General features: G+C 34.8%; 1 pseudogene; it reads right to left on the bottom strand.

Annotated features, from left to right (window-relative positions):
• Positions 1-4569: 4569 nt before the first annotated feature.
• On the bottom strand, positions 4570-5529 carry LOC126059452 (olfactory receptor 2AK2-like; annotated as a pseudogene).
• Positions 5530-13082: the final 7553 nt, after the last annotated feature.

The following is a 13082-nucleotide window of genomic DNA, read 5'->3' as shown; positions in this document are numbered from 1 at the left end:
TCGAGCCAAACAGTTTGTAGCAGCTTTAATACTGGGGATTTCCGCTCTTATAGCTTTAGCAACTTCTCTTTCACTTTCTGCTATGGCGTTAACACAACAGATTCATACTGCAAACTATGTAAATAATTTAAGTAAAAATATTACTTTAGCCTTAGCCACACAAGAAGCCATTGATAGAAAATTACAACAAGAAGTTAATGCCCTTGAAGAAGCAATTCTATATATAGGACAAGAAATCACTAATCTCAAAGTGCGACTTACTTTGAGATGCCATGTAAGTTTCAAATGGATTTGTGTTACTCCACTGCCTGTAAATACTACCATACATAATTGGGAAAAAATCAAAAATCATATCCAGGGCATATGGAATCATTCCGATTTGAGTTTTAATATTGACAAATTACATATGGAAATACAAGATATTACAAATGCAGAAAAAGATTTTTCCTCTTCTCAAACAGCCAAACAATTTATTGATTCCTTAAATTCCTTTATTCAAAAACATAGTCTTAAAAACATTCTGTTAAACACGGGTATTTCTTTATGTTTATTCTTGATTTTGTTGTTCTTTCTTCCAGTCATCTTCCGAATCTTAAATCAAGCTATCCAAAAGGTGGCTTCAGATCTTCATCTAGCGAAATTAAAAAATAAAAAAGGGGGAGATGCTGGGAGCCAGGCTGCAAGGGCGGCCCCTCTGCACCCACTGCCCCCAGCATAAACATTGAAGAATTCCTGAAAAGTCAGGAGGAGCCAGGCTGCAAGGGCAGCCTCTCTGCACCCACTGCCCCCAGCATAAACATCGAAGAATTCCTGAAAAGTCAGGAATATCTCTGTCATCTGTGTTCTGTTTCTGTTTCATTTTCAGCCTGTGTATAGCAGAATGTATAAGCATAAAATTCCATTATAGATTTAGAGACCTTTGGACGGGGGGTGTCCTACTCATAATCCCCTGGTGAAATCCCGGGTAGGGACAGCCCGTGTGTTACTTGGGGATCAACATGAAGTTGTCTTAGGGGAAAAACAAATAGCTCGACTATGGAAAATAAGAATAGGATGGTGAAATCCTGGTATTTACCAAGGCCCTTTTTGTGATTAAACCACCACCCACACATGACCCCATAAAAGTGGAAAAACAAAAGGCAGTGAGTTCTCTCAGCCAATTTCTCAGCCAATTACAGCTCAACCTTCTCGTTTACCTCGCTCACTGCTGCGCTTGACTGGTCTTTGGGTATATAGATTGGGCTAATTGTCCTTGGCATAATCGTGGACAATATGACGTAACCCAAAGTGGCTGGACTTCAAGAACTTGGCCACCCTGGACAAGATGGACAAAGCCTATGTGGCAATGGTTTTGCAAAAAGATTAATTGTTATAAAAACTGTGGAAGGTATTGCAAGATTAAGCATAAGTGTAAAGCAGTGTGAAGTCAATTGTTACTCTAAATCAACTAAACAAAAGCTCATTGTATTTGTGTGTGCGTATGCAGAACTGTACTATGTGTCGCTTGGAAAATTATGTCTCTGGGAAATGATGTTATATTGCCCCTTTGTTGATCATGCGATGTTATGCTTTTGTAAGCTTATGGTATAAAAGACCATGTAAAAAATAAAGGAGAGAGGCTTCTTCTTCTGCAGAATGAAAATATAAGACACACTACCGCTCATTCTTTTTTCGCCGAACTCTACCCCTCCTCTGGTAACCCTGTTCATTGCTGAGGCTGGCCCCCGGCATTTGATAGTAAGTGTAAATTAGAATTTCAAACTTTATGTAAAACACAAACGGTTTACACACTTAAGTAATTTCACCACCAATTCCATTCATAGATATATACAAAATACAAACTCTTGTTTATGGGAAACAGGAGACAAATGCAACAATGTTTATAAGTGCATTGTACATAATAGTAGACAACTAGAAATAAAACAAGCATCTATCAGCAACAACACCAACAACAAAAAATGGATAAATGTGTAGTATAGTCTTAAAATAGAATGCCATTCAATAATAAAATAGAATGGGCTGTCATTTCATTCAACCTGGAGAGTTAGTAATGTCAACTGAAAAAACAATCAATTTTCAAAAAGATTATCTACAACTTAAGACCCCTTTATTAAGTTCTACAGCATCTAAAAATATTTTCTAATACCCTATGAATTCTATATTATAATTATAGCAAGAGAATTAAAAAACTAAAAATTCAGAATGATGGTGGAGGTATAGGAGGATATGAGGAGTCCCTGCATGGTGCGAACAGTTAACATAGTCACTGCTAACTGAAAGCTTGGTGGTTCGAGTCTACCCAGAGGCACCTCAGAAGAATGGATTGGTGATCTACATTAGAAAAATAAGCCGTTGAAAACTCTACCAAGAACAGTTCTACTCTGACACACATGGGGTCGCCATGAGTTGGAGGAGCACTAAAGATAAACAAATTTACTATTTTAGTTGTTGGGTTGGGTGATGAACTTACAGGTATACATTATAAACAAACTGACCGAAGTAAGGCGTTCATAGACCAATAAACACATTTTGTCTTGAACCAAAAAATGAGTGTTCCTAAAGGCCATTACATATAATTATTATTAAAATTATTGACAATGGAGCCAAAAAAACTTGTCAGTGAATCTCTAAAATACTTCACAGAATATACACTTTCTTCCAGTACCATTGTTCATGCACTGATGGCACACTGGTTGTATTTTGTTCTCATGGTTTATATCCCACTTTATATTTAGCACCAAGTAGTTTAGCAACCCACTGCATTATTTATTATCAACACTCAGACTCTAAGAAGTTTTCATATATTACTGATTGGAAAATAAATGATTAAATCCAATTTGGATAACGCTGTTAGAGCTAAACATGTGCCTAATTTATGACCAAGCAATTTCAATTTAGGTATATATACAAGAGAATTGAGTTCACGTGTTCTCAAAAAACACTTGTACAGGAAGCTTTATGGTAGTTTTATTCATTATAGCCAAACGTTTCTGACATCAGAATGGAAATAATTATTCTAAGCCATATGATGGAATTCAGCTTTGTAATAAAAATGATGGAAACACTCAAAAATATGGTTAAACCTTTTAAATATGTTTAGGAAAAGAAACCAGACATCAAAGAGAACTTATTTGCTGATTTAAAAGTTTCTACTCAATGGTGATGAGAAGTAAGAGCTTCTATTTAATGGCGATAGAGGCCAGAATAATGATTGTAATTGTGGGCCCAAGGCATTAACATGAAAGGAGCATAAGAGATGACGAATGATGAAATGCTCCACCTGTGGTTTCCCTCAAGCTGTAACGATGACAGTTCCATACTTCCAGATGTTTATTTCAAGTTTTAGCCCAATTCTGAAAGCTTCTTATTTCATAGTATTTCACATCCCATGTGTCCACAAAACTCAAATGTCTGCTTTCTCCCAGTCTCCTGAATCTGGCTAGTTTTTGCCTCTCCACTAATATCACCTTGGTCCAAGGTAATATCTTGTCACAGCTGGACTACTGCAATGGCTTTCTCCTGCCCACATCAGTTCTCTACCACAACTCTGCAATGGTAGCCCATTGTTTTAGGTTCAAAGCCACAATCCTCACGTTGATCTAATTTACACTGTAAGACCCAGCCCCAAAACATATACCTATTTCCTGTGTCTCACCAATTTACTCCTTGATCTTTTGTGACTACGCTGGGCATGTCCCCACCTCAGGGAGTTCTCACTTGTTCTTTGCTCTTCCCAGAACATTTATCCACAAATATCCACTTGTCTCTCTTCCTCGACTCCTTTTAGTTTTTGACAAAAGTCATATTCTTGATTCTCCCTTCTCTGACTATTTGACTTAATATTGCAAATATCCTCTGTTTTCCTGATTCCAATTTTCCACTTAGTTCTTCTTCATGGTGATTAATACTTTTTGGTATACTCTGAAATTTACCCAAACCCAGTGCTGTCGAGTTGATTCCGACTCATATAAGGTCGCTTTACCAGTTAATTTTATATACTGTCTTTCTCCCCACGATAAAATGTAAACTTCATGAGAGCAGAGACTTATGTCAGTTTTTTCTTGTTTAACCCCATTTCACCAGTGCCTATAACAGTGTCACATACAGAGTTAAAGCATTAAAGCCCTTGTTCAATGAATGAATAAATAAATAAGTGGATGTATGCATTTTGCTCTATATTATAGTTTGGTCATCATATGTATTTTCCTGATACTATGTATTATATGGTAAATTATATTTCATGTGCATTTTATTTCAGAATATTAAAAAGGTACTAAAAATTTGTTATGACATGGGAGCATTGTGTTGACAGGGATTAAATCTATTGCTTTAGAAGATAAAGTTGAAAATGGCAACCATTCTCTTGCTTTTACACGGCAAGTCCACCCAGTTCCAATAACAAAGCTTTAGTTATTTCTGAGAAGTGTAGAAACCAAGGTATTGTTACATTTATTTATTTTGTAAACATTTCTTTGAGCTTACATCTCTCTAGACAGTAGGCTAATCAAATCATGTTGTTCAGTCTCAAACTATAAAGGGTTCCTAAAGTCATATTTTCTGTACAAATATCTATTTTCCCAAAACTCTTTTCCTAGCCCCCATGACCTCCTTATTCCTCAGACTGTAGATAAATGGGTTCAGAAGAGGTGTAATGATACTGTAAAATACTGCCACCACTTTATCTTCCTCAGGGTAATGCAAGGAATGTGGCCTTGTATAGGTGGAGAGAGTAGCCCCATAGAATAGGCTTGCCACAATCAGATGAGAGGAACACGTGGAGATGGCTTTTGTCTGCCCTTTACCTGAGCTCATCTGGTAAACCACAATAAGCACTCAGGCATAGGAAGCCAGAATGGCCATGAATGGTAGTAGCAGAACGATAAGGCCACTAAAGAGGACAGTATACTCATACTGGGAGGTGTCCTGACACACCAAAGGCATTAGAGATGGAACTTCACAGAAAAAGTGGTTAATGATCCGAGATGTACAGAATGGAAGTTGAAATACATGCAATGTATGTATTAAAGCATTGATAGAACTACTGGCCCATGCACATGTGACCATGGACAAACAGATCGTCTTGCTCATGAGCACAGGATAATGTAAAGGGTGACAGATCGCTACATATCTATCATAAGACATGAAACCAAGAAGAAGAGCTTCAGTTCCACCAAGGGTCAAAACCACAAAGGTATGAATCTTACAGTCTAAAGAAGTAATAGTCTTATCATTTGACAGAAAGTTTGCTGCCATCTTGGGTACCGTGGTGGAGATGTACATCATGTCAATGAAGGAGAGCTGACTGAGGAGGAAGTACATGGGAGTGTGGAGTGGAGTGTCCAGTCGGATGAGGTGGATCAGTATGATATTCCCCATCAAAGTCACTGAGAAGAGGCCCGCAATGGTAACAAAGAGGACGGTGTTCATTTGGCCATATTGGAAAAAGCCAAGAAGTATAAATTCTGCTCCAAAAGTTTGATTTTCTGTCTTCATGGCTTAGATAAAAATAAAGCAGACAATATCTGAAAATTCAATGTAAACAACATTGAATGTCCTTCAGAAGAAAACAAAATGATTATTAAATGCAGTAGAATTTCCTTGAATCACTTTAGGTGACTATTTCTCCCCGTTTCTATACACTGAATCTGTGTCTGTTGAGCAATGGCCAATTCGAAAAAAAAAATTATCTTTTTTTTTTTTTTATTTCTTACAGAATAAAAATATTATCTGGAAATAAACATTTAGATGATTTGCCAACATGAGTCTTTTCTCCCCTTTTAAATATCTTCAAGATGAGAGATTGGAGATGTGCTTACTTGGTATGAGAAAAAAAATCTTTCACTCCATTCATTTAAATAATTAAACAGGACAGTGATGTTCAAACATGGTATAATATTCTTACAAAAATAATTTCTTTCTCCATTTCTCAGTTTTGAAATTATATTGGCTATAAAAAATTGTAATAAATGTTATATTACCATTTGTATGTCAGGAATACTACAACTCTTATAAAAGAATTGGTGGTTATTTCTATAATATCTGTAATTGCATGTGGAAATTTGTTGCCCAGGCAAAAAACAAATATGCAAGACCTTTAAGAAGGGCTGGAGAAAGAAACACTAAAATGTTACGTTAGCAATTATTAATCTAAGTTTAACTCAAGGAACATGTCAAGAATGGCATTTTGAATTTGACTTGGTCCTTTTATATTAATAGGGGAAATTTACATTTAAACTGCACTTGGATGAAATGTCAGTTAGTAAAATGTTATTACTTGCTCCTCAGTTGACATATGGAGTCAAAAGGTATTGATGCCCCATTAAAATTTGAAAGTTTTAGATAATTGTTATTACAAAGATTGCTCAACAAAGTTGAGAAATTAAAATTATTTTCAGTAAAAACTAGTGAGCTTTAATATAAAGTGTGACAAATAAGAAAATTAATTGACAATGCCAACTGTTGATTACACATACATGCAAATATAAATACAATTCTAGCATATAGAATTCAATGATCTGTCATAAAGTTATATTTATTGTTGACCTGACTATACTTGGTCCAAGGTGCAGTCACTTATGCTAAGCCCCACATCAGCAAACCAAACCTAAGTCTAGTTCCTACAAATGCCTGACCTTCCCAGAAGCCAAAATGTGAGTTAACCAATTAAGACTTGCCTGCTGAGCTTAACCAAGTTCAAAATGTTCCATTAATCCCATCCCCATCACCAGAACTGTTAAAAACAAAATTTTTACAAAATTAAATTTGTATAAGAACTCATAACCTGTAGTTGCTATTCATGAATTAGAAAGCTCTTGTCTGAAACTTCCCGTTCATAAATTGCAAGTTAAACTTATGGGTTCATATACAAATCTAATCTTGTAGAAATTTTGTTTTTAACATTATCTATTTTTTTTTTTTTATAGTCAGCCAAGTTGGTATAAACTGAGGCACATTTGACTATAAATAATCATATCACTAAGTTATATAGGAAAGATACTACACACATTTCATATATTCTAAAAAGCTTTGATCCTATTGAACCGTCATTCTTCACTATAGGCCTTTCTCAAAGAACAGTGCTCTCCTCTAAAACAGCAAACACAGTGATATAAAATAATGATGGATGTTTGTATAATTCAGAAAAAAACTAAGACTTATTCTAACAACGTTATGATTTTTTTGAATGTTCTAACCCATGAAATAGAATATGACAAAAATAACAACACAAAAAAGAAAAAAAAATTTTTCTATTTAAAAGCTTTACTGTTTTTGAAAACCTAATAAATGAAAAACACTTAACTTGCTAAAAGTGTTCGATAAATTGTATAAATTATAATTTATAGTTAACAACATTCTAATACATTATATGTTTAATATTCTTAAAATTTTTCACCTTAGTAATAACAATACTCAATGACAATAAAATATTATTTAAATATGGTTATCGAAAAAACTGGTTTATGTTTTAAAAATATCAAATGCAAACACACGTAACTGAAAGGACAAAATAAATGTCATTGCAAGCTAGTTCACTGTAAACCAATTGATGTAAATACAATCTAAATTTCAAGATAGGTTATATATTTCAGACCATGAAGCAATTTTTTAATAAAAATCTGAAAGAAAATGATCAAGTTAAAAATAAAAATTAAAAAAAATGTCGATAAGAGAATAAAGAGGAGGAAATACAACATGTAAAATTTTATGGATATAAACGTGATAAAATAGCATGATAACTGGGCGTGATAGAAAAACAGGACAGTAAGAATACAATAGCTGTAGAAGTTATCAGGAGTCTTGATCCTGGTGTAGTGATTATAGCACTGAGCTGGTAACTGAAAGGCAGGCGGTAGTTGGAACCCACCAGCTGCTGAACAGGAGGAGAAAGATGTGCCAGTCTGCTCCTGTAAAGATTTACAGCCTTGGAAACCCTGTGGGGCAGTTCTACTCTGTTCCATAAGGTCACTATGAGTTGCAATTGACTCCATGGCAGTGGGTTTATAGAAGTTATGTAATTATTATATGACTATATATCGTCAATAAATTATATACTCTGCGACTATATATCGTCAATAAATTATATACTCTGCCCATTGCCTTGGAGTCAATTCCAATTCATAGTGACCCCCAGGCAGAACAGAACTGCACCATAGGATTTCTAAAGCTACCATCAGTACAGAAGGAGCCCTGTTTGTGCTGTGGTTATGTGTTTGGCTGAAAACAGAAGAGTTGGTGGTGTGATCCTACTAGGTGCTTTGAGGGAGAAAAATGTGGCAGTCTGCTCCTGTAAAGGTTTACTGCTTTTTAACAACTGTACAGCCAGGGCTCCTTCAATAAAATATGTAGGGAAGTCTGTTCTTTTTGTGAATTTGATCATCTGTCCTACATTTTCTCCCACTCTGTCCAGGAATTTCTGTTGTAATCCCAGTCAGAGCAGAACCCTGGAGACTATGGCCCCTGGAGATCCTTCTAACTCAGAACTGAAGCCACCCCTGAAGTTTACCTTTCAGCCAAAGGTAAGACAGGCCTGTAAAACAAACAGTATATGACATCAAATGGGCTACACCTGCCAAAAAACAGAGAGGAGAAGGCAGGAAGGGACAGGAAAATTGGACAAATGGAATGTGGGAATGTGGGGTGGAAAGGGGGAGAGTGCTGACACAACAGGGATTGCAGCCAATGCCATGAAAAAAATCGTGTATGAATTTTTGAATGACAAAGTAATATAAACATATATATGGAAGGAAAAATTTATTAAAAAAAAAGAAAATGGGAAAACTGGCAACAATTTCCAATCTATTGGAATGCTCATTTCACCAGGTGGGGGCCGTTATTTTGATTTTGTAGTTTTTACCCCCAAAAATTTCATGTAAAGAATTATAAATCTAAACAAGAACCCAAATTAAATTCTTAGAACAAATAAAAAATTTTAATATCACAAATAAAATCCAATTTACCAAAAATTAATAATAAAAATGAAAAGAGCTGACTAAGCAGAAAAAAATATACAAATAAGTGATACATCGAAAATGAAATAGAGGCTTAAAATAAAGAAATAATCCAAAAATATTAAAACCTAGTTAAACAAAACAACTTTATTAAATTATTAGGCCAAAAATGTTGTGAGCAACGTTATCAGATATGCAGTAGCATAGTTTTGGTAAAACACGGTAGATCTTTTCAAAACTTGCTAATCATTTCTCATGACCTTTGATCATATTCATACCTGTCGCAGTCGTTGAGTTAGGGCTGCTTACCAAAAGGTTTGCAGCTCGATTCCACCAGCGGCTCCTTGGAAACCATACTGGGCAGTTCTACTCTGTCTTACAGGGTGGCTTTGAGTCAGAATAGACTTGATGGAAACCGCTTTTTTTTTTTTAACTAACAGTTTCATATTAGGAATTTTTCTCGTGTAATTTATAGAAATACACTAAACATACAGGAGAAATTTGAAATGAAGGGCACATGATGAAAATGGAGAAAGGAACTAAAAACATCAACTTGTTGAGATAATGTGCATATATTCAAAATCGGTTATGAAAACTAGACAGTTATACATTATATACACACATATATACATATGCATATAAGCATATATATTTCACTAAAAATAAAACAATTTACAAAATATTTTAATACCACTGCATAAGTTTCTCAACAGGTGTTTGTATTGCTTGAAATACTTTACATAGTTTACAACCTTTCACCTTTCTAATAATATTCCTGAACATGGCTATGTCCTAAGCATAATGCAAAGTGGTAAGGCAAAAATAAGAAAGAAATGTTTTTTCTACCCCAATCAAGACTATGAGTGATAGCTGCAGGGCCTTGCTGCCCAGTAGGGGTTGCACTGGACCTTCAAACCCTAACCCTTATCTCACCTTCCCAAGAAATGTCTCTCCCCTTGCTGCTTTGTGATTGCCGCCCCAAGAAAATTTCAATTCAATGTATGGTCAAATCAATCTCACATAGCTTACCTTGATACTCATTTTTGCAGAAATCATTCAAATGTAATCTGAATAATTTGGGCAGCCCAGAAATCATGCAAATCCAGAAAATGAGTGTGCAAAAAAAAAAACCAATACAATCCACTCTACATAATTTATCAAATAAAACACATTCCTTTAAATAGTGTCCCTGAGATTAGTTGTATATTGATCTTTTTGATATGAATTGTAGTAAAGTCTCCAAGGTATTGTAATATTTTAGGTTAAATTCAGAGTAATTAGTGGCCTAAAACAGCTGTTTGAAATTTGAATGGTTGTTGTTATGAAGGAGACTGCTCACATCCAGCGGGTCATGTTTTTAAAACTGAAGAATAAGCTACTGCATTGAAAAGCACATTCTTCTTCATTAGATGTGTAGACATCCACATTCTTTTCCAGATATAAAGTAATTAATTTTAAAACTTATTTCAGTTGAGATATATAGTGTCTCATATAGAGATATGTTTCATTTTCCCAGGAAATTTTATTTGAAATAAAACATTAGGTAAGACGCTGGGGAAGGGGTCTGCAAAATTAAATAGATTTCCCTGTCACCCCACTTGGGGATAGTGTTACATACGCACAGCAAGTCCGTCTTTCACAAAGTTTTAAGTTAAATTATATTGTTTGTTGGTTATATATATCAAAGAGTCACAGAGACAAACTGCATATATTATGAATAATCAAGCTACTTTATTTGGCACCTCTACGGGGTGGCAGAGAAATAGATTTGAAAAGGAATCCAAAACTGTAGAAACCTCTAATCTGAAACACATTTCAGGAACTGTTACCACACTACGAGTATGCAAGATTGCCTTTGTTTGTTTGTTTGTTTGTTTGTTTGTTTGCTTCAGACAATAAGCCTTCAATCATTTACCATGAAAAATTTTAATAAAAAAAGAAATGTTCAAACTCATTTTCTCATCCTTATATGAGGCTTTCAACCTCTTGATAGAAATGGGCTGACTGCCTAATCATGGTGGAATTCATGTTTTGTTTCTCAGAGGCCTTCTGGGGAAACTAGGTCTCTAGCCCACAATTAAGCACATTGTAGAAATTGTAGGTGATATTTTATGAGGCCTGGTGTCTACACTCCTGGGAGAAAAAAAAAAAGAACAAAGGGTCAAGGCTCAAAATATATTTGTTCAAGTGAAAAACAAATCAAATAACGAATCTTAACTGAATGTTAAAAAAAGAAAAACCAGTTAACTCTATTTTACCTTTAAAATATGCGTGTAGATTTAGACTCCACGTAATTAGTAATCAACTAATATTTACTTTGATTTTTTTCTGTACAAAATATGCATGCAATACTGAGAATTATATAATGTAGGAGATATTATGTTAAATACTGCAATAATTTTATTCTCAAAATAAACAAGTTGGCTTGGCCACAGAAGTAAGAGACTCAGCTTTCTGGAAGTCCACAGATCCAACATAAAAGTTTCAGCCCCTAAGGTTTAAATGTCTCCAAGTTCATAGACAGGAATTTAGATTTTGGCATGATGCCCACTTAAATTTGTTCTATTTGAATGAGATACATTTAATCTGGAAAAATTAAAGCGAAGTGGGATTTTAACCAGCCAATTCTCTTACCTAATTCCATGGGATGACATAAGACAGCTGCTGTGCTCAAGTCGGAAAAAGAAATGTGCAATAACTTAAGAAGAAAGGTGATGTAGGTCAGAGTTTAGAGAGAAAATACATAGGTTAACTCTATCACACACAGACAGAGATTGTCACATCAGTAAGCTCTTATCTTCATTTTTCCTCAATTATGTTATTTTATAATTTATAAATTATAATTTATAATAATTATAACATAATTATTCCTTAATTTGAAATATTTTATCTTATTCTCTAAAACACCTTACAAAGAAACTCCAGTTGTCAATCATTGAGTCAGTCATAGGATAAAACATAAGCATTCTGGAAACCAATCTCAGAGTTTAACTGAAGAATTGAGTCCTATGAATGGTCAACACTTGCCTCACTTTTGTTTACTGCTGGAAATATACCTACAATATCAAGGTGACATTTATAAATTTTGAATAATGTGAAACTTGTACAGTTTTTGGCACTTGATTTTAGAACCAGAAAACAAAAATGCAAATATAAAATCAATATGATCTTGGAAGGGTCCTGGACAGGTAAGAAGGTATTTGCTCTCTTGATTCAGGTATTAATTATTAACTTTCAAGTGTTACTGGTAATAGCATCTACCACTAGTATTGTTTATTAAAAAGTAAATTAGTTAACACTTGCAAACAACTTACAACATTGTCCAGCATGCTGCACTCAACAAACAGCTTTAATGATTATTATTATTGATGCTGCTGTTTTTACTGCTTTTTTGATTATTATTTTACATAAACTAAGATTCAGGGATGGAAGCATTGCCTGCACTGCTTTTCTCAAACACAGGCACAAATCCTTTTAACAGCTTTCTACACCCCCGTGTTACATGGTTCTACTAAAAACTCAACAAACAAAAATAGAACAAACTCTCTGCACTGAGAATTACTTAAATAAACTCTCTCTATATAGTTGCTCTCTCTGCTCAGGTTCAAAGACTCTCCCAACAACATGATCACTGTTGAGGGCTGACCTCCTTCCAGCCAGGGGCAGCCTTCCTACCTAATAGCCAACACAGGGCAAATGAATGTTTTTGCCACCACCTGAGAAGTACTGAGTCTATACACATGGGTGCTTGGGCCCAAATAGTGAACCAAGAGAGAATCATTAAGTTTCTTTTCCTCCAAATTTAAGCTCTTTAAATTCATACAAATAAGGAAAAAAAAGAAAGAAAAGATCATCCAATTTTTTTGGATCAAGCTTAACGAGAAGTAATTTAAAGCAGATTTAAAGCAAACGTGTCATGAAGAAAACTAATCAAGTGAATCAATTTTTCCCATAGGCATAATTAAGAAGTCATTGACATCTTTTTTCCCTTAAAATCCAGGTCAATTTGAAGTTTGGTGTTGAAGAAATGTGAAGCTCAAAGGGTAATAAGTAAACAGAGAGAGAGAGATAAATAAATGAATGAACACATGCATGGATGGATGGATGGGTGGATGGGTGGATGGGTGGGTGGAT

Source organism: Elephas maximus, chromosome 16 (assembly GCF_024166365.1).
Source record: "Elephas maximus indicus isolate mEleMax1 chromosome 16, mEleMax1 primary haplotype, whole genome shotgun sequence".
NCBI classification, from domain to species: domain Eukaryota; kingdom Metazoa; phylum Chordata; class Mammalia; order Proboscidea; family Elephantidae; genus Elephas; species Elephas maximus.
The sequence above is the reverse complement of the archived record's forward strand: the minus strand, read 5'-3'. Positions and strand labels throughout refer to the sequence as shown.